Genomic DNA, 22,716 nt, shown 5'->3' with positions numbered 1-22,716 from the left:
CAATAAGATCCCCCCCGCATCCTTCTAAACTCCAATGAGTACAGTCCCAGTCTACTCAACCTCTCGTCATAATCTAATCCCCTCAACTCTGGGATCAACCTAGTGAATCTCCTCTGCACTCCCTCCAGTGCTAATATGTCCTTTCTCAGGTAAGGAGACCAAAACTGAACACAGTACTCCAGATATGGCTAGGAAACGTCCACAGTACGTACACAGTAGACAAAAAAGAATAGTAGATAGTTACAGTGAATGCACAAAAGTCCACAGTACATCGACAAATAAGTAATTGGCTACAGTATGGAACAAGGATCAAAAAAAGCAAATACGACATGAGCAAGAGCAGCATAGGGCGTTGTGAATAGGGTCTTACAGGGAACAGATCAGTCCGAGGGAGAGTCGTTGAGGAATCTAGTAGCTGTGGGGAAGAAGCTGTTCCGAAGTCTGGATGTGTGGGCCTTCAGACTTCTGTACCTTCTGCCTGATGGAAGTGTCTGGAAGAAGGCAATGCCTGGGTGGGAGGGGTCTCTGACAATGCTGTCTGCCTTCCTGAAGCAGCGGGAGGTGTATACAGAATCAATGTGGGGGTGGCAAGCTTGTGTGATGCGTTGGGCTGAGTTCACCACACTCTGCAGTTCCTTGCGATCTTGGGCCAAGCAGTTGCCATACCAAGCTGTGATGTAGCCAGATAGGATGCACTCTCTGGCACATCGGTAGATGTTTGTGAGATCGATGCAGACATACCAAATTTGTTTAGCTTCCATAGGAAGAAGAGACGCTGTTGGGCTTTCTTAACTGCTGCACCAACATGAGTGGACTAGGACAGTTTGTAGGTGATGGTGACCCCCAGGAACTTAAAGCTATCGACCATCTCCACTTTGGAACCGTTGATATAGATTGGGGGGGGGGGCTGTCATACTACGCTTCCTGAAGTCGATGATCAGTTCCTTGGTTTTGCTGACATTTAGAGAGAGTTTTTGGTACACCATGCAACCAAGTGATCTATCTCCCTTCTGAAGTCTGACTTGTCGTTGTTTGAGATACGGCCCACCACAGTCGTATCATCCCAAACTTACAGATAGAATTGGAGTTAAACCTTGCCACACCGTTGTGTGTGTATAGGAAGTACAGTAGAGGGCTGAGCACACATAGAACATAGAACTGTACAGCACAGTACAGGCCCTTCGGCCCACGATATTGTGCCGAACTAGTCTAAAACTAAGATCAAATCAACCTACTCCCAATCATTCTAGTGCACTCCATGTGCCTATCCAACAACCGCTTGAAAGTTCCTAAAGTGTCCGACTCCACTACCATAGCTGGGAGTGCGTTCCATGCCCCAACCACTCTCTGAGTAAAGAACCTACCTCTGACATCCCTCCTATATCTTCCACCATGAACCTTATAGTTATCCCCCCTTGTAACAGCTACATCCACCCGAGGAAAAAGTCGCCGAACATCCACTCTATCTATCCCTCTCATCATCTTAAACACCTCAATTAAGTCACCTCTCATCCTCCTTCGCTCCAATGAGAAAAGCCCTGGTTCCCTCAACCTTTCCTCATAAGACCCACCCATCAATCCAGGCAGCATCCTGGTAAATCTCCTTTGCACCCTTTCCAGTGCTTCCACATCCTTCGTATAATGAGGTGACCAGAACTGCACACAATACTCCAAATGTGGTCCAACCAAGGTCTTGTACAGTTGCAGCATAACCTCACGGCTCTTAAACTCAATCCCCCTGTGAATAAATGCTAACACACTATAGGCTTTCTTCACGGCTCTATCCACTTGGGTGGTAACTTTCAGAGATCTATGGATATGAACTCCGAGATCTCTCTGCTCCTCTACATTCTTCAGAACCTTGCCGTTAACCCTATAATCCGCATTCAAATTTGTCCTACCAAAATGAATAACCTCACACTTATCAGGGTTAAACTCCATCTGCTACTTTTCAGCCCAGCTCTGCATCCTATCAATGTCTCTTTGCAGCCTAAAAATGGGGCCCCGTTGTTGAGGACTATTGTGGAGGAGGTGCTGTTGCCTATCCTGAAAAATTGCGGTCTGTTGGTGAGGAAGTCAAGGATCCAGCTGCACTGGGAGGGGTCAAGTGCAAGATGGCAGAGTTTGGTTATTAGTTTTGTTGGGATAATGGTGTTGAAGGCGGAGCTGTAGTCTATGAACAGCAGTCTGACACAGGTGTCCTTGTTGAATGTAGGGCCAGAAAGATAGCATCCACTGTGGACCGGTTGCGGTGATAGGCGAACTGCAATGGATCGAGACAATCTGGGAGGCTGGCATTGACCTGTCTCGTGACTAGCCGGTCGAAGCATTTCATGATAACAGATGTCAGGACCATTGGTCGATAGTCACTGAGGCACGCTACCTTGTTCTTCTTTGGTACTGGTATTATGGTAGTCCTCTTGAAGGAGGTGGGAACCTCGGAGCGGAGAAGTGAGGTGTTGAAGATGTCTGCGAATGCACTCGCCAGCTGGTCTGCGCAGGATCTTAGTGCTCGCCCAGGGACTCCGTCGGGGCCTGCCACTTTCCGTGGGTTCACTTTCAAGAAGGCAGTTCTTACCTCTGAGGCTGTAATAGTGGGCATGGGTGTGTCCAGGGCGATTGGGGTGGGTGGCACTCATGTATTGGCTGACTGTTCAAAGCGGGCATAGAACTCGTTCAGTTCATTGGTGTTCCAGCAGCAGAGATTCTGCCTGGCCTTGCTTTGTAGCCTGTTATCTTGTGTAAGTCCTGCCATAGACGTCGTGGGTTTGTGTCATTGGCCTGGGACCTCTAGTTCGATGCGGTATTGTCTTTTGACATTCCTAATGGCTTTCCGTATGTCATACTTGGATTTCTTATATAGGACAGAGTTGTCAGACTTAAACGCCTCCATCTGGGACTTCCGCAGGGCGTGAATCCTTCGGCTAAGCCAGGATCTCCGATTGGGGAACACTTGTATTGTCTTCTTTGGTACACAGTCCTCAACACGCTTACTGATGAAGTCTGTGACGGTGGTTGCTTACTCGTCCAGGTTAGCTGCCGCGGCCTTGAATATGGACCTGTGCAGACTCCAAGCAGTCAAGGAGGACATTCTCTGATGCCTCTGGAACAGAGTAGCAATTTGGGTAATGATAACCAGATTGTGGCCAGAAAAAAACCAGACAGCACAGCCCTATTAGTGCACTAGCAAATAAAGTCAGAGTGCAAATATATGTCTGAATGTGCACAACATCTGTAAAAAATGGATGAATTCATAGCACAAATAGAAATAAACATGTGTGACCACACAGCCATTACAGAGACATGCGGCGGAATTCGCCGTTTCTGGGACGCTGGCACAGGATTCGTGGATTTGAACAAGAGCAAAACTGGCGTTGCACCTGGACCGATCCAGGGATCGTCAAGGGGCTAGCGCCAGCGCCACGTGGAACACAATCGATTCCAATGAGAAACTGTGCCTGATTTGCGATTGACACTCAGGAGGTTGACAAGCTGTAGCCACATATACACATTTCACTCCCCACACACACCATCCCAGCCAACAAGATCACAGCCAGGAGAGCAGCACTAAGGTTCACTGGTGCCGAGCTTGAGGTGCTGCTAAATGCCATTGAGGGGAGGGAGGCGACCCTGTACCTTAGCGCAGGAACGAGGCAGCCAGCTGCCGCTGTTCGCTGTGCCTGAGCACAGGTGGCAGAGGCCGTCAGCACCACAAGTGCACCATCCAGACCGGCCAGCAATGCCGGAAGAAACAGCACAACCTCCTTGGGGCGGCCAGGGTGTGTAGGCAGCACTGTGCCCCTGGCACAGATCCTCACCCCACACACCCGTAACCCAAGCGCTCCCCCCATCTCTGGCCCATCCAGAGGGTGGCCGAACCCCCACCGTGCACCACATGCTAGCACCCATACCGGCCGCCATGGCCAGGTGCCCTGGCCACTGAATCCACGAACTACCCACCCCCTGGGCTGCATGAGTGGGACTGTCTAACACAGTGCATTCTCTGTCCCCCTTCCCCAGGAGAAGGCCGTTCATAACCACTGGGAGCGGGAGAAGACTGGAGGGGGACCGCCGGCCCTGCGGCCCCTCACCACGGCAGAGCAGTGGGCCCTGGACGAGTCGGCGGGCCCGGCCGGGTGTAGGCCGGCGTCAGGCGAGGAAGTGAGACCCCACTGAGTTGCGGTTCCCCGTTACACTTGTGTCAACCCCCCCAACACCACACCACCCTCACACGTCCCTCACCTCCATACCACACTCACACCACCCTCACCCCACATCACCCTCTCACCACCCTCACCCCCACACCTCCCTCATCCCCTCAGCACCCCTCACCACACCCACACCACCCCATCCCTCTGCTCCACACACCCCTACTTCCTCCCGACCCTCAGGTCAATGCATCCTTTCTTGTGGCATGCAGGACCTGCTGGTAATGGGGAGGGTCCTTCTGGTGTCGCGTCGCCCTGAGCCATAGCCAGACCCAGAGCCCTGGGTGCCGAGCAGCAACGAGGATGATTCACTAATGGGGGCTTGATTCATTACCCGTACCTTCTCCTCCATTGGGTGCAAGCTGTCCCCGTCGCCACGGTACCCTAATTACGAGCAAGGAGGGGACATGAGAAGTATTTGGCAGGTAGGATCAAGGAAAACCCAAAAGCTTTTCTATAGGTATGTCAGGAATAAAAGAATGACTAGGGTAAGAGTAGGGCCAGTCAAGGACAGGGATGGGAAGTTTTGTGTGGAGTCTGAAGAGATAGGCGAGATACTAAATGAATATTTTTCGTCAGTATTCACTCAGGAAAAAGAGAATGTTGTGGAGGAGAATGCTGAGACCCAGGCTATTAGAATAGATGGCATTGAGGTACGTAGGGAAGAGGTGTTGGCAATTCTGGACAGGTTGAAAATAGATAAGCCCCCGGGGCCTGATGGGATTTATCCTAGGATTCCCTGGGAAGCCAGGGAAGAGATTGCTGGGCCTTTGGCTTTGATTTTTATGTCATCATTGGCTACAGGAATAGTGCCAGAGGACTGGAGGATAGCAAATGTGGTCCCTTTGTTCAAGAAGGGGAGTAGAGACAACCCCGGCAACTATAGACCGGTGAGCCTCACGTCTGTTGTGGGTAAAGTCTTGGAGGGGATTATAAGAGACGAGATTTATAATCATCTAGATAGGAATAATATGATTAGGGATAGTCAGCATGGCTTTGTGAAGGGTAGGTCATGCCTCACAAACCTTATCGAGTTCTTTGAGAAGGTGATTGAACAGGTAGACGAGGGTAGAGCAGTTGATGTGGTGGATATGGATTTCAGTAAAGCGTTTGATAAGGTTCCCCACGGTAGGCTATTGCAGAAAATACGGAGGCTGGGGATTGAGGGTGATTTAGAGATGTGGATCAGAAATTGGCTAGCTGAAAGAAGACAGAGGGTGGTGGTTGATGGAAAATGTTCAGAATGGAGTTCAGTTACAAGTGGCGTACCACAAGGATCTGTTCTGGGGCTGTTGCTGTTTGTCATTTTTATCAATGACCTAGAGGAGGGCGCAGAAGGGTGGGTGAGTAAATTTGCAGACGACACTAAAGTCGGTGGTGTTGTCGACAGTGCGGAAGGATGTAGCAGGTTACAGAGGGACATAGATAAGCTGCAGAGCTGGGCTGAGAGGTGGCAAATGGAGTTTAATGTAGAGAAGTGTGAGATGATTCACTTTGGAAGGAATAACAGGAATGCAGAATATTTGGCTAATGGTAAAGTACTTGGAAGTGTGGATGAGCAGAGGGATCTAGGTGTCCATGTACATAGATCCCTGAAAGTTGCCACCCAGGTTGATAGGGTTGTGAAGAAGGCCTATGGAGTGTTGGCCTTTATTGGTAGAGGGATTGAGTTCCGGAGTCATGAGGTCATGTTGCAGCTGTACAAAACTCTGGTACGGCCGCATTTGGAGTATTGCGTACAGTTCTGGTCACCGCATTATAGGAAGGACGTGGAAGCTTTGGAGCGGGTGCAGAGGAGATTTACCAGGATGTTGCCTGGTATGGAGGGAAAATCTTATGAGGAAAGGCTGATGGACTTGAGGTTGTTTTCGTTAGAGAGAAGAAGGTTAAGAGGAGACTTAATAGAGGCACACAAAATGATCAGGGGGTAGATAGGGTGGACAGTGAGAGCCTTCTCCCGCGGATGGAAATGGCTAGCACGAGGGGACATAGCCTTAAACTGAGGGGTAATAGATATAGGACAGAGGTCAGAGGTAGGTTCTTCACGCAAAGAGTGGTGAGGCCGTGGAATGCTCTACCTGCAACAGTAGCGAACTCGCCAACATTGAGGGCATTTAAAAGTTTATTGGATAAGCATATGGATGATAATGGCATAGTGTAGGTTAGATGGCTTTCATTTTTTGACTTCCCATGTCGGTGCAACATCGTTGGCCGAAGGGCCTGTACTGCGCTGTATCGTTCTATGTTCTATGTTCTATATGACCTCTTTTGCATGAAAAACGCATTTTCCCCTCTTAAGGTGGACACCTGCCTGAGAAAACCGGCGGAGGACTTCCTCTACATTGTTCAGGACTCTTTCCGGTGGTCCAGTGATCAGGCCATTGTCCATGTAAACCGCCACCCGCGGTAGCACTTGGACGATGCTCTCTGAAAAATAGCACAAACCGATGATACCCCCAATGGCAATGTTGTGTATTCGTAAAGGCCTTTATGGGTATTAATGGTCACAAACCTTCTGGATGCCATGTCTGGCTCCAATTGGACGAATGTTGGGCTCAGGTCGAGTTTGGAAAAAAAGTGTCCTCAAGCTAGCTTTGTTCAGAGGTCCTCCATTCACAGCTTCAGGTATCCATCTAACGAGAGGCCTTGTTCACAGTTAGCTTATACTCCACACACTGGTAGACAGTTTTATCCAGTTTCAGCACCGGGACTACAGGCAATTGCCACTCTGCAATGTGGGTGACACGGTAGCACAGTGGTTAGCACTGTTGGTTCACAGCACCATGGACCCGGGTTCAATTTCCGGCTTGGGTCACTGTCTGTGCGGAGTGTCCACGTTCTCTCCGTGTCTGCGTGGGTTTCCTCCGGGTGCTCCGGTTTCCTCCCACAAGTCCCGAAAAACGTGCTTGTTAGGTGAATTGAACATTCTGAATTCTCCCTCTGTGTACCCGAACAGGTGCCGGAGTGTGGCGACTAGGGGATTTTCACGGTAACTTCATTGCAGTGTTAATATAAGCCTACTTATGACACTAATAAAGATTATTATTATTATTATTATTAATTGCACTGGTCAATGAATTCATTTGTTATAATGTATAAGGAACGGGGCCCTAAAGTACCTCAGTTGAACCTCAGGTTCCACATGAATCTTGGCCACAGCACCTTTGATCTTACCCAGGCCATCATAGAATTCCTACAGTGCAGAAGGAGGCCATTCGGCCATCAAGTCTGCACTGGCCCTCTGAAAGAGCACCCCACCTAGGCCCACGCCCTCACCCAGGTACTTCCCCTTGTATAATCCCCCAGTGCCCATCCTGAAAATCCGCTGTCAGTCCAAATGGAGCCTCTGCAGCCAATCATGGCGCAGCAGACTAGGGCCAGGTCCCTGTACTGCGATCAAGGGAAACCGGCCAGACTGCTGTCCATAAGCTATTGGGGTAATTTGTCGACAACCACGCCTCAGTGTCCCTCAAATCCAAAATCTGGATCCCCATCCTGACCTTTTGGAATGTCTGCCATCCTATTACCGAGACTGCAGTCCACTTGTCCAGTTTCATTACGAGTGGGTGACCATTCACCTGGACGGTGACTTTTATGGGGCAACCCGTGATGCAACGATGCAGTTTAACTGCAGGCACTCGTCTTGTCAGGCTTCGCTCAGTGGAAAGCCCTGGCTCTCGGCGGACATGTCTCTCGACCGGTACGCGGTGCTTATTGGCTGATCTGATGTTCCTGGCCCCTGCGGTTCCTCCAACCACAGTGCAGCACCTCTGTGACTCCTACTCCAGTGGTTTGAGGAGACATCTCACCTGACTGCAGCGGCCCTCACCAACGGATCTGGCCCTCAGCAAGGGCTGGGTGCCAAAGGCTTTGTTCCTGGGGCCCCCCACCTTCACATAAATGGGGGGAGTCCTATGCTATTCACCTCCATCTTGGATGTGCCTTGGAGCTCCTGGATTCCTTCTGAGTGTGAGAGGGAGATCTCGATGGCCCTTTTCAAGTCCACAGATGGTTCAGCCAGCAATTTCCGCTGGGTTGCCATGTTGTTAACTCCGCACACAAGGTGGTCCAGTAGCATTTCCGGTAGGGATGGCCCATAATCGCAGTGCTCAGTCAGTTTGCGTAAGCGTGACAGAAACTCAATAATGGACTCCCTTGGGGTTCTCTCAGCAATATTGAACTGGTACCTTTGGGCAATGACCGACGGTTTGGGATCAAAATGGTTTGCCACGAGCGCCACTTGTTCATCGAGCGTCTTACATTCTGGGGCCGGAGTATAGGTTAAGCTCTTTATGATGCTAAAAGTGGGGGCCCCACGGGCAGTAAGAGAATCACCTTCTGGCGGTGCTCCGCATTAATGGCGTTCAGCCTGAAAAAATAGCACATACACTCAGCGTACTGAGCCTAGTTTTCTGTACTCGGGTCTAAAGCATCGAGCCTCCCAAAGAGCGACATTTTTCAATCAGTTCTAACCTTGCTCCTCTGTGGTGAGATGCAGCCATGGTCTAGATGTCCAGCAGCGCCACCTGTAGTTCCTTTTTGTTCTCGTCACCAGTATTGTAGTCAAAGAGGTGTCCTGAAAAGGTGAGAAAATGCAGGAGACAGAGAGCGCCTTTTCTCCAAGCTGGGAACCATCCCGAGATGTCGGCTCCCTTTCGGGCCGGCTTTCATTTCGTGGAATTAACAAGTCCCGCTGTCAACGGGGGAGCTCGCATCCCACAGGGAGATCAATTGGGTCATTCTTTATGAGGAAAATTGGTTGAAAATTCCTAAAACAATATTATTTTCCCATTCTCTCACCCAAGCTAGAATGTTTTACATCACATTGAATGTTATATAGAGAAAATTAAAATATTTTGCAGGATATGCAAAGGATTATTGTTTGTGAAAAAGCTGCTCAAATAAATGTATTGATGTCTGTTGATAATCACCAAGACAAAATGTGGAAAGATCCATAACCTGGGTTACATAAAACCTGGTGCAGTGAGTCCACAGGGAGTACTGAACAATAATGCTAAAAGCATTGAGGATGAAAATGCTATCTTCCCTTCTGGCACTTATGTAATAACGTTCCTGTTATATAAGCTATACAGTGTCATGATCATGTATCATGCTGATCATATTCTTTCTTTTTCAATCTTGTGAATAGAATTTGAGTTTGCAATATTAAAAAATGTCCAAATTTCATAAAGGAAAGATTTTTTAATTGTGGATTATATGATTTACTGCCGGTCACTGTCCGTGTGGAGTTTGCACATTCTCCCCGTGTTTGCGTGGGTTTCATCCCCACAACCCAAAGATGTGCAGGTTAGGTGAATTGGCCACGCTAAATTGCCCCTTAATTGGAAAAAAATAATAATGAGTACTCTAAATTTATTTTAAAAAAGAAAAAATATATATAATATACAGCCCTTTCATCTTGGGACCTGGGTTTGAATTCAAACCAGGCACTTGGAATGAAAACGTTCTCTCTGTCAGCTGCATGGATCTTGAGTGAACTGAGCTTCAAAGATCGGAAACTATCTCGTGAGTGTGAATTCACAGCATCAAAAAGTTCGAAACTTACAATTTTGCAAAAGGTGTCAAGGTACTGCGCCCGGGCCGCTTGCTACCATTTGGACTCTCACCAGAGGCCATTGTAAATGACCAGTCCACAGACAAGGCAATGTCACCTATGGATTAAAATACAACCTATATAGGCACAATAATCTGGAAGGAAGCTTGCCCAGAGTGAACAACAAATCCCTTCTTTGCCAATTCATCCACTGGAAATGACACAAAATGCCTCTTATTTTCAACTATTGCAAACCAAATGGGCAAGATTGTCCGAGCCTCCGCACCGAAATCGCGATTGGCACGAGGGCGGAGAATGGGCTTGGACGCCAAAAACCAAGAATCACGCGCACGCAGTATATGCGCCGCGGGTAGGGGGCCACTGACAGAACCGCCCCCCCCCCGCGATTCACCGACGACAACTGGCCGAGTTCCCAACGGCGTAGTTCTAACCACATTTTGTCTGTCGGAACGGTCGACGACGGCTGCGGACTCAGCTGTGCCCGCCCTGTTGGGAGGCAGGGGCATCCTTCACGGGGGAGGCCTGAGGGACGGCCAGGCTAGCGATCAGGGTGCCACTGATCCGCGGGCATATGCGATCTCGGGGGGGTCTATATTTTCGGGGCCTCTCCGCGTTGTGAGTTCATCATGTCGTGCGCGGCTGCCGCCGAAGGCCACCGCCATGCGCATGCGTGGACTCCCAGCCAGAAATGCAGGGCCCCGTATCGGCATGCAGAGCTGCGTGGAGCACTCCGGGGCCCTGCTCGCCCCCTTCAGGTAGGAGAATCACTCTGGACTTTCTTCTATGAAGTCCAGAGTGAAACACCCACGTTTTGACCCTGGAGTGGGGACATAGCCCCATTATTGGAGAATCCTGCCCCCTATCCTTGCTTGCAAATTATGAATTTGGTTCACTAAACAGTGAAAAGTGTCAGAGTTCACTAGATTAGAAAATTTTACTGAAAATTATATTCAATTGCCATTTGTGAAGCAATCTAACTGGACAGAGTTGACTCACATGGTGCTTTGAAGTTTAGAGGGGAAAAACTGGGTCCAATCCAAAAACAGATGCAGAAATCCATGAAATTCAGGCAACATGTAAACTTTGTGCTGGCTGCTAATTTAAACGATTGCACCATGTTAATCATGTTACTCAATGTCTGCTTTCCTCAGCAGGGAGCCCATGCTTATGCAAGGTACGCAACATTTAGAACTAGTCAGTACTACTTAAAATAGCACCTTTGAACAATGCTGTGCATTCTGGCTGCACCAAGCTCTGGAAAGTGCTGAATGTTTATGGGAGACTTTCTGAGCAGGATGAAGAGAAACAATGACACAACTGGAGACGGAGCATTCTCCAAACTCCCCTGATCCAGTACTGGAGGCCTTGGCGCAGGACGTCGACAGGAGCTGAGAGGTCCCTTAGGCCAGAAGGCCTTCTCCTCTGCTTCAACGTGAAGATTGCTCATATGGTTGAGTAGCCGTCTCTTCATAGGATACCTCTTGTCTCTGAGAATCCATTTCGGCAAGGGAGCTGAATATCTGCGGCACTTGGGATTGTCGAAGTATGTCCATTCCATGGCTGCTTCCAAACTACCATGTACACACCTGAAGGATCGGTTTCGATGGTCACAGCTCAGCTGTACATTGAGGGAATGGAAGACCTTCCTGTTAATGAAGGCTGCTGAGTGGTCCTTGGGAGCCTTGATGGCGAGATGCATGCAGTCAATGACACCTTGCACCTCAGGGGAATCCAGCAATGGCCCCGAAGTTGGTGGACCTCTTTGCCTGGTTGCCAGGCTCGGTTCGGCTGTGCTCATAGCCATTGGTCCTCGTGCGAAAGGTCACCTCCTTGATGCAATGATAGACTGCAGACTGGGAGATCCTACATGTGTCCCCAGTGGATCCATGGAACGATCCAGAGGCTCATGTTCACGGTCACTGACACTGGGTCTTCACAAAGCCCTTTGGGTCCCAGCTCGCCCTGCAGCATGAGTCATAAATCAGTACCTGCCTCATGGAAAGCCTCAGTGTCTGATGATAATGCTGCTCAGTTGCCTGCAGATAGTTCAGCCACAGAATCATAGAAACGTTACAGCACAGAAGGAGGCCATTCAGCCCATCCTGTCCTTGCCAGCCCAAGGACATCCTGGTGCCCTTTCTAATCCCACCTTCCTGCACCCAGTCCATAGCCCTGTAGTTTAGAGCACTTAAGATGCAGCTCCAAGTACTTTTTAAACGAGTTTAGGGTCTCTGCCTCCACCACCAACTCGGGCAGCGGATTCCAGACTCCCACTACCCTTTTCATAAAAAAGGTTTTCCTCCTGTCCCCTCTGCACCTTCTACCACTGATCTTGAATCTATGTCCGCTGGTTCTAGAATTCTCCACCAAGGGAAACAATTTTATCCTGTCCACTCTATCTCTTCCCCTCATAAGTTTGTGCACCTCAAGTCACCCCTCAGCCTTCTTTGTTCCAAGGAAAATAACCCAACCTATTCAATCTCTCCTCACAGCCACACTTTCTAGCCCTGGCAACATTCTTGTAAACCTCCTCCTTAACTCTCTGTCATGTATGGTAGACTCTGTCCTGGAGATAGGACTGTCTTTGCACAGCTATTGGTGCGCTCCTCTGCTCCCATGTGCCCACCATAAACCAGGCCTCTTACTGCTCCTGATGTTCCTGACGTACCACGGCCAAGACCTGGGCTTTTCTTTCTCTTCCTTATCCCTCCCCCTCGGTGGGCGGGGGGCGGGGGAGGGGAGGTTCCACAAATATTGGCTCATGACACATGGATTTTCTCCAATTCTGTGTCTTCTGTCAAACCCACCTTCCCCATGCCTTTTCCTGCCTAGTCCTAAGTACCATTACCAACTCTGTGACCTTTGCAGCACCACGTCTTAGTCAGTGTTAATGTGCTTTCTGCCAAGGTCTGGCATTCACCACTGTTTCTTCCATTGCATGTTGACTCGTGGATGGATGCCTCATTTCTTTGCTGCCTCCTCTACCCAGGTCAGGCTTTAAAACTTCATGGTCCCTATGCACCATTGATAAAATTATAAGACAACTATAACATTTGGGTTCATTACTGTTTCAAGCACCTTAACCACGTCATTGTCAGCAGTCTTCCCACCATGGTTCTCGTTATTTGTAAAATCTGGAAACGATGTCGGACTTCTGATAGAACACATTATAATTAGATGTTCCACACCACCGCCACCCTCAGCCCCCTGACACACTTCCCTCCTCCCCCCACCACTCTGCTGTCAATGGCCCAGTAAAATCCAGGCTGGTGAGTCAGGGAAGGGGGAAGAGGTCACACAGGTGCCAGCTCCTGGGAGGTAAGATCACACTCAGGGCCTGTTGTCCAGCGCTCCAGTGAGGATAACCATGAGCAGCCGACAGAAAGACACTGATGGACAATAGGCAGGTTGGCTCGAAAACCTGCTGTCAGTGTCAAGGAGTGTGGAGGAAGAAGTGTGGCAGCAACTTGGCACAGCGCTTTATGCACAGGCTGGAGCCCAACATTTTCAGCAGGAAAATGGTGGTCGGTGATATGGGAATTTCTGAAGACCCAACTGTGACTCTGTATCTGGCCAATGTCTCAACGTCCATTGCAGCACAAGCATAAACCACCCAATGTCTGACTTCTGCAATAGAAGCTCTGACAAAAAGCATACAAGCTTAGACTGGTGTCACGCAGACCATGGGCTGGATTCTCCTCCCCGCCATGTCACTTTTCTGCCCCGACCCGCCGGCGACATTCTCCGTTACACCGGCCGGTCAATGGGGTTTCCCATTGTGGGGCAGCCCCAAGCGGTCGTGAAACCCCCGGGGCACCGGCAAAAAGGAGAATCTCACCGGCGGAGAGTCCCGATGGCCAGGTCTCACAGAGCTCCAGAAATCTGTCCTTCAGTACTCTTGGGGGGTAATGTAGTGACTCCATGGAACGTGAACCTGCTGTCTCATTCCAGGGTTCATCATTTCACCCCAGACAGTTTTGCCTCCAGCCAGCCTAGACTGCTTTTTGTTTTATTCATTCACGCGATGTGGGTGTTGCTGGCTAGGTCAACATTTATTACCCATCCCTAATTGCCCTTGAGAAGCTGGTGCTGCATTGCCTTCTTGAACCGCTATCGTCCGAGTGATGTAGGCTCTCCCACAGTGACAGTAAAAGAAAGGCGACATATTTCCAAGTGGTGGTGAGTGATTTGGAGGGGAATCTCCAGGTGGTGGGGTTCCCAGGTAAATGCTGCCCTTGTCCGAGATGGTAGTGGTCATGGCTTTGGAAGGTGCTGTCTAAGGAGCCTTGGTGAGTTCCTGCTCTGCATCTTGTAGATGGTGCACACGGCTGCTACTGTGCGTTGATGGAGGAGGGAGTGCATTTTTGTGGAAGGGGGAGCAATCAAATGAACTGCTTTGTCCTGGATGCTGTTGAGCTTCCTTAGTGTTGTTAGAACTGCACTCATCCAGTCATGTGTGGAGTATTCCATTACACTCCTTATATGCTGCTATCCATACCAAGATGCTAGAGTCTGAAGCTAGCTGTTACAGGGGAAAGAAGTAATTCTCCTAGACCATCCTCATACTTTGACAAGTCCAGATGCCCAGGGGTGCCATTAGACAAGAGCACTTGGCCAGGCATTGAAACCCACAAGACAGACATTAAGGAATTGCAGAAGACTAATTTGTTGACTTTTGTTTGGAATATTGTATGATTTGTTTGATAAATTTGGTTTGGAATGATTATTTTGTGGTGGCTTTTGAGGGAGCAAAGCTGGGATATGTGTGAGACACAAAAGGAGTTATTTAGGTGTAGTCCTTCGCATTGTGAAAGCACGCTCTGGTGCACATCATTGCATCTAACAATGTTCACATTGCCCTTGAGATGCAACCCATCCTTGCACTCAACTTCCCCTTGTGCTCATTGAACTGATAGCATGACCCCCACCATAAGCACCAAGTACCAAGTGCCTTTATCACCTGCCAGGGTTGATTTGCAGCCACCAACAGCCAGCTGGAAAGACACCCCAGCTACTTCCATGGCTGTCTGCTCCACAATGCAAATGGTCTGCAGCCTCACTGACTCACCCCCCCCCCCCCATTCCGGGCAATCCCCCTGTTGTTGCGAGACCTCATAGGCTGCAAAGACAGCATGAATTTATGTTCCTGATATTTAATGCTTCCAGGGAGAAATCTCTTGAATGTGTCTTTGCATCATGGTGCTCATTCACATCTTGTGCATCTACATGAGCAACTTGGACATACAAGCCTCAATGCACAGCAGGACTATGTGCACCTTAGCTGCAGCATGCAGCTGTGAACTTTCACTTGTAGCTCTGTGTGCTTGTGGCAAACAACTGACCTTGTCAGAATGCAACAGGTCATGGAGCTTTTTCTGCGACTGAATCCATGAATGTCTGTATCTCCCGCAACTCTGACTGCTGCTGATATCTCCACCTAGGCATTCTTTACTATTGCAGGTAATTGCCCTGCCCAGCAGGATAAAGAATGTGTTTTCTTCTCTGGACCTCCTCCACTAGAATCTGCAGATCCTGGTCACTGAACCTGGTCAAGAAGGCATACGGCATGCTTGCCTTCATTGGCCGGGGCATTGAGTATAAGAATTGGCAAGTCATGTTGCAGCTGTATAGAACCTTAGTTAGGCCACACTTGGAGTATAGTGTTCAATTCTGGTCGCCACACTACCAGAAGGACGTGGAGGCTTTAGAGAGGGTGCAGAAGAGATTTAACAGAATGTTGCCTGGTATGGAGGGCATTAGCTATGAGGAGAGGTTGAATAAACCCGGTTTGTTCTCACTGGAACGACAGAGGTTGAGGGGCGACCTGATAGAGATCTACAAAATTATGAGGGGCATAGACAGAGTGGATAGTCAGAGGCTTTTCCCCAGGGTAGAGGGGTCAATTACTAGGGGGCATAGGTTTAAGGTGCGAGGGGCAAGGTTTAGAGGAGATGTACGAGGCAAGTGTTTTACACAGAGGGTAGTGGGTGCCTGGAACTCGCTACCGGAGGAGGTGGTGGAAGCAGGGACGATAGTGGCATTTAAGGGGCATCTTGACAAATACATGATTAGGATGGGAATAGAGGGATACGGACCCAGGAAGTGCAGAAGATTGTAGTTTAGCCGGGCAGCATGGTCGGCACGGGCTCGGAGGGCCGAAGGGCCTGTTCCTGTGCTGTACTTTTCTTTGTTCTTTGTTTGAACCAGGGCAGCATCAACCACCCCTTCACCACTATCACCTCTGTGTGACATTCCGGCCACACAAATACAAATGGATAGGGTCGGGACCATGAATCTCGCAATGCTCTCAATCACATTATGTGCTTCTGTGAATTAACTAGTGTTGCTACATCATCATTGAGTAATTTTTATTACTCAACATGGTGCAGCACAGTAGTTAGCACTGCTGCCCCAAAGTGCCAGGGACACGGGTTAGATTCTGGCCTTGTCTGTGTGGAGTTCGCACATCTCCCCGTGTAGGCGTGTGTTTCTTTCAGGTGCTCCGGTTTCCTCCCTCAATCCAAAGATATGCAGGTTAGGTGGATTGGCCATGCTAAAAACAAATTGCCCCTTAATGTCCAACGGTTAGTTGGGGTTATGGGGGATAGGGCGGGGGAGTGGACCTAGTTCCGGTGTTCTTTCAGAGGGTCGTTGCAGACTCGATGGGTCAAATAGCCTCCTCTGGACTGTAGGGATTCTATTCTTTCATGTGATGTGGACATGTGTTGACCTTCCATAATTGCCCTTGAACTGAATGGCTTGTTATGTCTTCTCAGAGGGCGGTTAAGAGTCCACCACATTGCTGTGGGGCCGGAATCACATGCAGGCCAGACCAAGTAAGGAAGGCAGATTTCCTTCATTAAAGGACATTGGTGAACCAGATGAGTTTTACAAAATGATTGATAGTTTTATGCCATTACTGAGACGAGTTTTCAATTCCAGATTTATCCAGCTGCCCTCATGGTGTTTGAACCCATGTCTCCAGAGCATGAGCCTGGATCTCTGCATGACTAATCCAGTGACATTAGCGCTATGCCACTGACTCCCCCTAAACTGTTGTGGGTTGGAGGAGCCCTGGATGCTACGGTTGCCACTCCCAGATGGCACGCTGTGCTCCCGGCCACTCAGTATGTACTATCTCTGAGTCGTATGCCAATGTGTAGCTGTGAGAGAACTCAGGGTCAACTAATAGATGGGTGGCAAGAGGGCACATGGATGAGCAAAGGACTGTGTCACTTTTAGTGTTCATCTGACATCCCTGAGGCATAATGATAACTGCATTAATGCAGAAAATCTTTAGCATCTAGTGGTGCCAAGATGCTGCCATCGCCAAGGCTGCGCCATGTAACGCTGCTCTATGCTCAAAGTACTTCAATGTAGTCCTTCAGTACAATGTGACGAGGCAGCAACAATGATTCTCCTAACGGAAGCCCATGATGGGCCAAATGTTTCCCAATTAGTAACCAGTCGGACAACATTTTGAGAGTTTGCACTCACCTGACTGCTCAGTGTCATCTGCACAGAAACAAAACCATTGCCTCTGGGCTCCCTTATATCCAACCGTTTGTCCTAGCACACGCCAAACCTGTCTTCGCAGCGTTCGGCTGGCCCAACTCTTATTACACCCTGCGCCCCTGGATTGAAATTCACAAATTTACGGGAGTCAGGTTCACAGAGCCAGGCATTCTCCTGATTCCCAACCCGGTAATGAAAATTCAGGGCAAAAAGTCTGGCAGTGAATATTATTGACAATCCAACAGCTGGCAACACTATAGGATAGAATCATAGAATCAGTACAGTGCAGAAGGAGGCCATTCGGCCTATCGAGTCTGCACCTACCCTTTCAATGAAACTGGGCCCATGACCTACCCTATCCTTGTAACCCAATAACCCCACCTAATCTTTTGGACACTAAGGGGCAATTTAGCATGGTCAATCCACCTAACCTGCACATCTTTGGACTTCTAGATGTGCCTCTGCGGGTTAAAAGCATTTTCATGGTTTTGTTCAGGTTGGATCATTTTTGCAAACATACTGAATAGAGTCTCTAACATTGTAACTTAATACAAAAAATGTGAGGAAGTGTCTATGTCTTTCGCAAACTTCCAGTCATTTGCTCCCCTCTTATCGGATTACCCATGATCAACGTTGTTATTATTTTTGTGCATTAACTCAATTCAAAGCAATCAGGCCTTTATAAATGTGCTTAACAATCCTTGAGATGGTGCCTGAAGAGAGAATTTTCCCTGTAACTCATAAACACTGGAACGACAGAAGCTTTAGCTCACAAAAAGCAATATGCACACAACCTGACATTTGTTAATGGCTGTTTTCTCTCTTGTCCTGTGCTTGTAAATTTAACAATGGAACAATAACAATCTGTGTTTCATATTCTTCATTTTTTTCCAATTAAGGGGCAATGTAGCGTGGCCAATCCACCTACCCTGCACATCATTGGGTTGTTGGGGTGAGACCCACGCAGAAGCAGGGGAATATGAAAACTCCACACACACAGTGACCCGGGGCCAGGATCGAACGGGTCCTCGGCGCGTTGAGGCAGCAGTGCTAATGCGCCATCCTAACAATCTGTGTTTATATAGACTATGTACTGTAGCAAAATATCACAAGGCACCTCAATTAGAAAAAAAGATCAAAGGAGGAGACATTGGGAGTTTGCTTACGAGCGTGATTGAAGAGGTAGGTTGTGAGGAAGAGAGGCTTAGGAATTTCCCAAAATTGAAACAGATTGCTGAATGTGCAGCTACCAATAGTGAGACAAAAGGAGTGCAACAGGCAGCACGGTGGCACAGTGCTTAGCACTGCTGCCTCACTGCGTCAAGGACCCAGGTTAAATTCTGGTATTAGAACAAAGAACAAAGAAAAGTTACAGCACAGGAACAGGCCCTTCGGCCCTCAAAGCCTGCGCCGATCCAGATCCCCTATCTAAAACTGTCGCCTATTTTCTAAGGATCTGTATCCCTCTGCTCCCTGCCCATTCATGTATCTGTCTAGATACATCTTAAATTACGCTATCATGCCCACCTCTACCACCTCCGCTGGCAATGCGTTCCAGGCACCCACCACCCTCTGCGTAAAGAACTTTCCACGCATATCTCCCTTAAACTTTTCCCCTCTCACCTTGAACTCGTGAACCCTAGTAATTGAGTCCCCCACTCTGGGAAAAAGCTTCTTGCTATCCATCCTGTCTATATCTCTCATGATTTTGTAGACCTCAATGAGATCCCCCCTCAACCTCCGTCTTTCCAATGAAAATAATCCTAATCTACTCAACCTCTCTTCATAGCTAGCACCCTCCATACCAGGCAACATCCTGGTGAACCTCCTCTGCACCTTCTCCAAAGCATCCACATCCTTTTGGTAATGTGGCGACCAGAACTGTACGTAGTATTCCAAATGTGGCCGAACCAATGTCTTGTACAACTGTAACATTACCTGCCAACTCTTGTACTCAATACCCCTTGCGATGAAGGAAAGCATGCCGTATGCCTTCTTCACCACTCTATCGACCTGCGCAGCCACTTTCAGGGTACAATGGACCTGAACACGCAGACCTCTCTGTACATCAATTTTCCCAAGGGCTTTTCCATTTACCGCATTGTTCGCTCTTGAATTGGATCTTCCAAAATGCATCACCTCGCATTTGCACGGATTGAACTCCATCTGCCATTTCTCCACCCAACTCTCCAATCTATCTATATTCTGCTGTATTCTCTGACAGTCCCCTTCACTATCTGCTACTCCACCAATCTTCGTGTCATCTACAAACTTGCTAATTAGACCACCTATACCTTCCTCCAGATCATTTATGTATATCACAAACAACAGTGGTCCCAGCATTGATACCTGTGAAACAACACTGGTCACAGTTCTCCATTTTGAGAAACTCCCTTCCACTACTACTCTCTGTCTCCTGTTGCCCAGCCAGTTCTTTATCCATCTAGCTAGTACACCCTGGACCCCATGAGACTTCACTTTCTCCATCAGCTTACCATGGGGAACCTTATCAAATGCCTTACTGAAGTCCATGTATATGACATCGACAGCCCTTCCCTCATCAATCAACTTTGTCACTTCCTCAAAGAATTCTATTAAGTTGATAAGACATGACCTTCCCTGCACAAAACCATGTTGCCTATCACTGATAAGCCCATTTTCTTCCAAATGGAAATAGATCCTATCCCTCAGTATCTTCTCCAGCAGCTTCCCTACCACTAATGTCAGGCTCACGGGTCTATAATTATCTGAATTATCCCTGCTACCCTTTTTAAACAAGGGGACAGCATTAGCAATTCTCCAGTCCTCCGGTACCTCACCCGTGTTCAAGGATGCTGCAAAGATATCTGTTAAGGCCCCAGCTATCTCCTCTCTCACTTCCCTCAGTAACCTGGGATAGATCCCATCCGGACCTGGGGACTTGTCCACCTTAATGCCTTTAAGAATACCCAACACATCCTCCCTCCTTATGCCGACTTGACCCAGAGTAATTAAACATCTATCCCTAACCTCAACATCCGTCATGTCCCTCTCCTTGGTGAATACCGATGCAAAGTACTCGTTAACACTCTCACCCATTTTCTCTGACTCCACGCATAACTTTCCTCCTTTGTCCTTGAGTGGGTCAACCCTTTCTCTAGTTACCCTCTTGCTCCTTTGTCATGTGAGAGTACCTTTAAGACATGGATGTTTAAGCAATGTACCTTAAAGAAAACAGTGATGTCAGAGAGTGGGTAGAGCTGAGCAGGTCAGCCATTTTGAAGTTACCGTTTGAAAAAGAGCTTGTGTGTGTCTGTGTGTTTCCAGAGAGTTGCAGTTTGAAAAAGCAGCTTGTGTGTTTCTGTGTGTTTCCAGAGAGCTGCAGTTTGAAAAAGCAGCTTGTGCGTGTCTGTGTGTTTCCAGACAGCTGCAGTTTGGAGGAAAAGAGCTTGGGGAGTGAGCTGGGTCTGCTGTGATCTCTGCCATGAAAGACTATCTCTGGATCATTTGGGTGATTTAAACTCATGAGAGTAAAGCCTTGAACCTGATGTGATCTGTTTAAAGGTGTTAAGCCTCTTGGAGGTTTGAAGGAACATTTTGTGGAATTATTTATTGTTGTGATATTTTCGGAGTTATCTTTGAAGAAAGGGGTGTTAAGAGATCCAATGTTTATTTAAGATGTTAAGTTGAGTTCATGGAATAAACATTGTTTTGTGTTTAAAAATCCACGTGTCCATAATTGTAATCCCACACCTAGGGAACAAGCCGTGAGCTTGGAAAAGCAACAAATACACTAAAGGAGGAGGTTGGTTGAACTCCATGATACATTTTGGGGTTCTGAAAACGCCTCGCCCATTACATGAGGCTTTGGGACTTTCCTTAACCCTGTTCGCTAAAGATATTTCATGGCCCCTTATAGCCCTCTTGATTCCTCATTTCCAGATTGGTCCTACATTCCCGATATTCTCCTAAAGCTTCATCTGTCTTCAGTTGCCTAGACCTTATGTATACTTCCTTTTTCCTCTTTGCTAGTCTCACAATTTCACCTGTTATCCATGGTTCCCTAATCTTGCCATTTGTACCCCTCATTTTCACAGGGATATGTCTGTCCTGCACTCTAATCAACCTCTCTTTAAAAGCCTCCCATATATCAAATGTGGATTTACCTCAAACAGCTGCTCCCAATCCACATTCCCCAAATCCTGCCGAATTTTGGTATAGTTGGCCTTTCCCCAATTTAGCACTTTTCCTTTGGGACCTCTCTCGTCTTTGTCCATGAGTATTCTAAAACTTACGGAATTGTGTTCATTATTCCCAAAGTAATCCTCGACTGAAACTTCAACCACCTGGTCGGGCTCATTCCCCAACACCAGGTCCAGTATGGCCCCTTCCCGAGTTGGACTATTTACATACTGCTCTAGAAAACCCTCTTGGATGCTCCTTACAAATTCTGCTCCGTCTAGACCACTGACACTAAGTGTATCCCAGTCAATGTTGGGAAAATTAAAATCTCCTATCACCACCACCCTGTTGTTCCTACATCTTTCCATCATCTGTTTACATATTTGTACCTCTATCTGGCGCTCGCTGTTGGCAGGTCTGTAGTCCAGCCCCAACATTGTTACCGCATCCTTCCTATGTCTGAGCACTGCCCATATCGATTCACTGCTCAAGTCCTCCATAGTGCCCTCCTTCAGCACATCTGTGATATCCTCTCTGACCAGTAATGGAACTCCTCCACCCCTTTTACCTCCCTCTCTATCCCGCCTGAAGCATCGATATCCTGGGATATTTAGTTGCCAATCATGCTATTCCCTCAACCAAGTCTCAGTAATAGCAATAACATCATACTCCCAGGAACTAATCCAAGACCTAAGTTCACCTGCCTTACCTGCTACACTTCTTGCATTAAAACGAATGCACCTCAGACCACCAGTCCCTTTGCGTTCATCATCTGCTCCCTGCCTACTCTTCCCCTTAGTCACGCTGACTTCATGATCTTGTTCCTTACAGACTTTGGTTACTACCTCCTTACTGTCCACTAACCTCCTCATTTGGTTCCCATCCCCCTCCCCAACACGTTATCAAAAGCACCCCCAAGGACATTGGTTCCAGTCCGGCCCAGGTGTAGACCGTCCAATTTGTAATAGTCCCACCTCCCCCAGAACCGGTCCCAATGTCCTAAAAATCTGAACCACTCCCTCCTGCACCATCTCTCAAGCCACGCATTCATCCTGCCTATTCTTTCATTTCTACTCTGACTACCACGTGGCACTGGTAGCAATCCTGAGATTACTACCTCTGAGGTCCGACCTTTTAACTTTGCTCCTAACTCCCTGAATTCGGCTTGTAGGACCTCATCCCATTTTGTACCTACATCATTGGAGCCTATATGCACCACAACAACTGGCTGTTCACCCTCCCCCTTCAGAATGTTCT

The sequence above is a fragment of the Scyliorhinus torazame genome, chromosome 11, assembly GCF_047496885.1.
Source record: "Scyliorhinus torazame isolate Kashiwa2021f chromosome 11, sScyTor2.1, whole genome shotgun sequence".
NCBI classification, from domain to species: domain Eukaryota; kingdom Metazoa; phylum Chordata; class Chondrichthyes; order Carcharhiniformes; family Scyliorhinidae; genus Scyliorhinus; species Scyliorhinus torazame.
The sequence above is the reverse complement of the archived record's forward strand: the minus strand, read 5'-3'. Positions refer to the sequence as shown.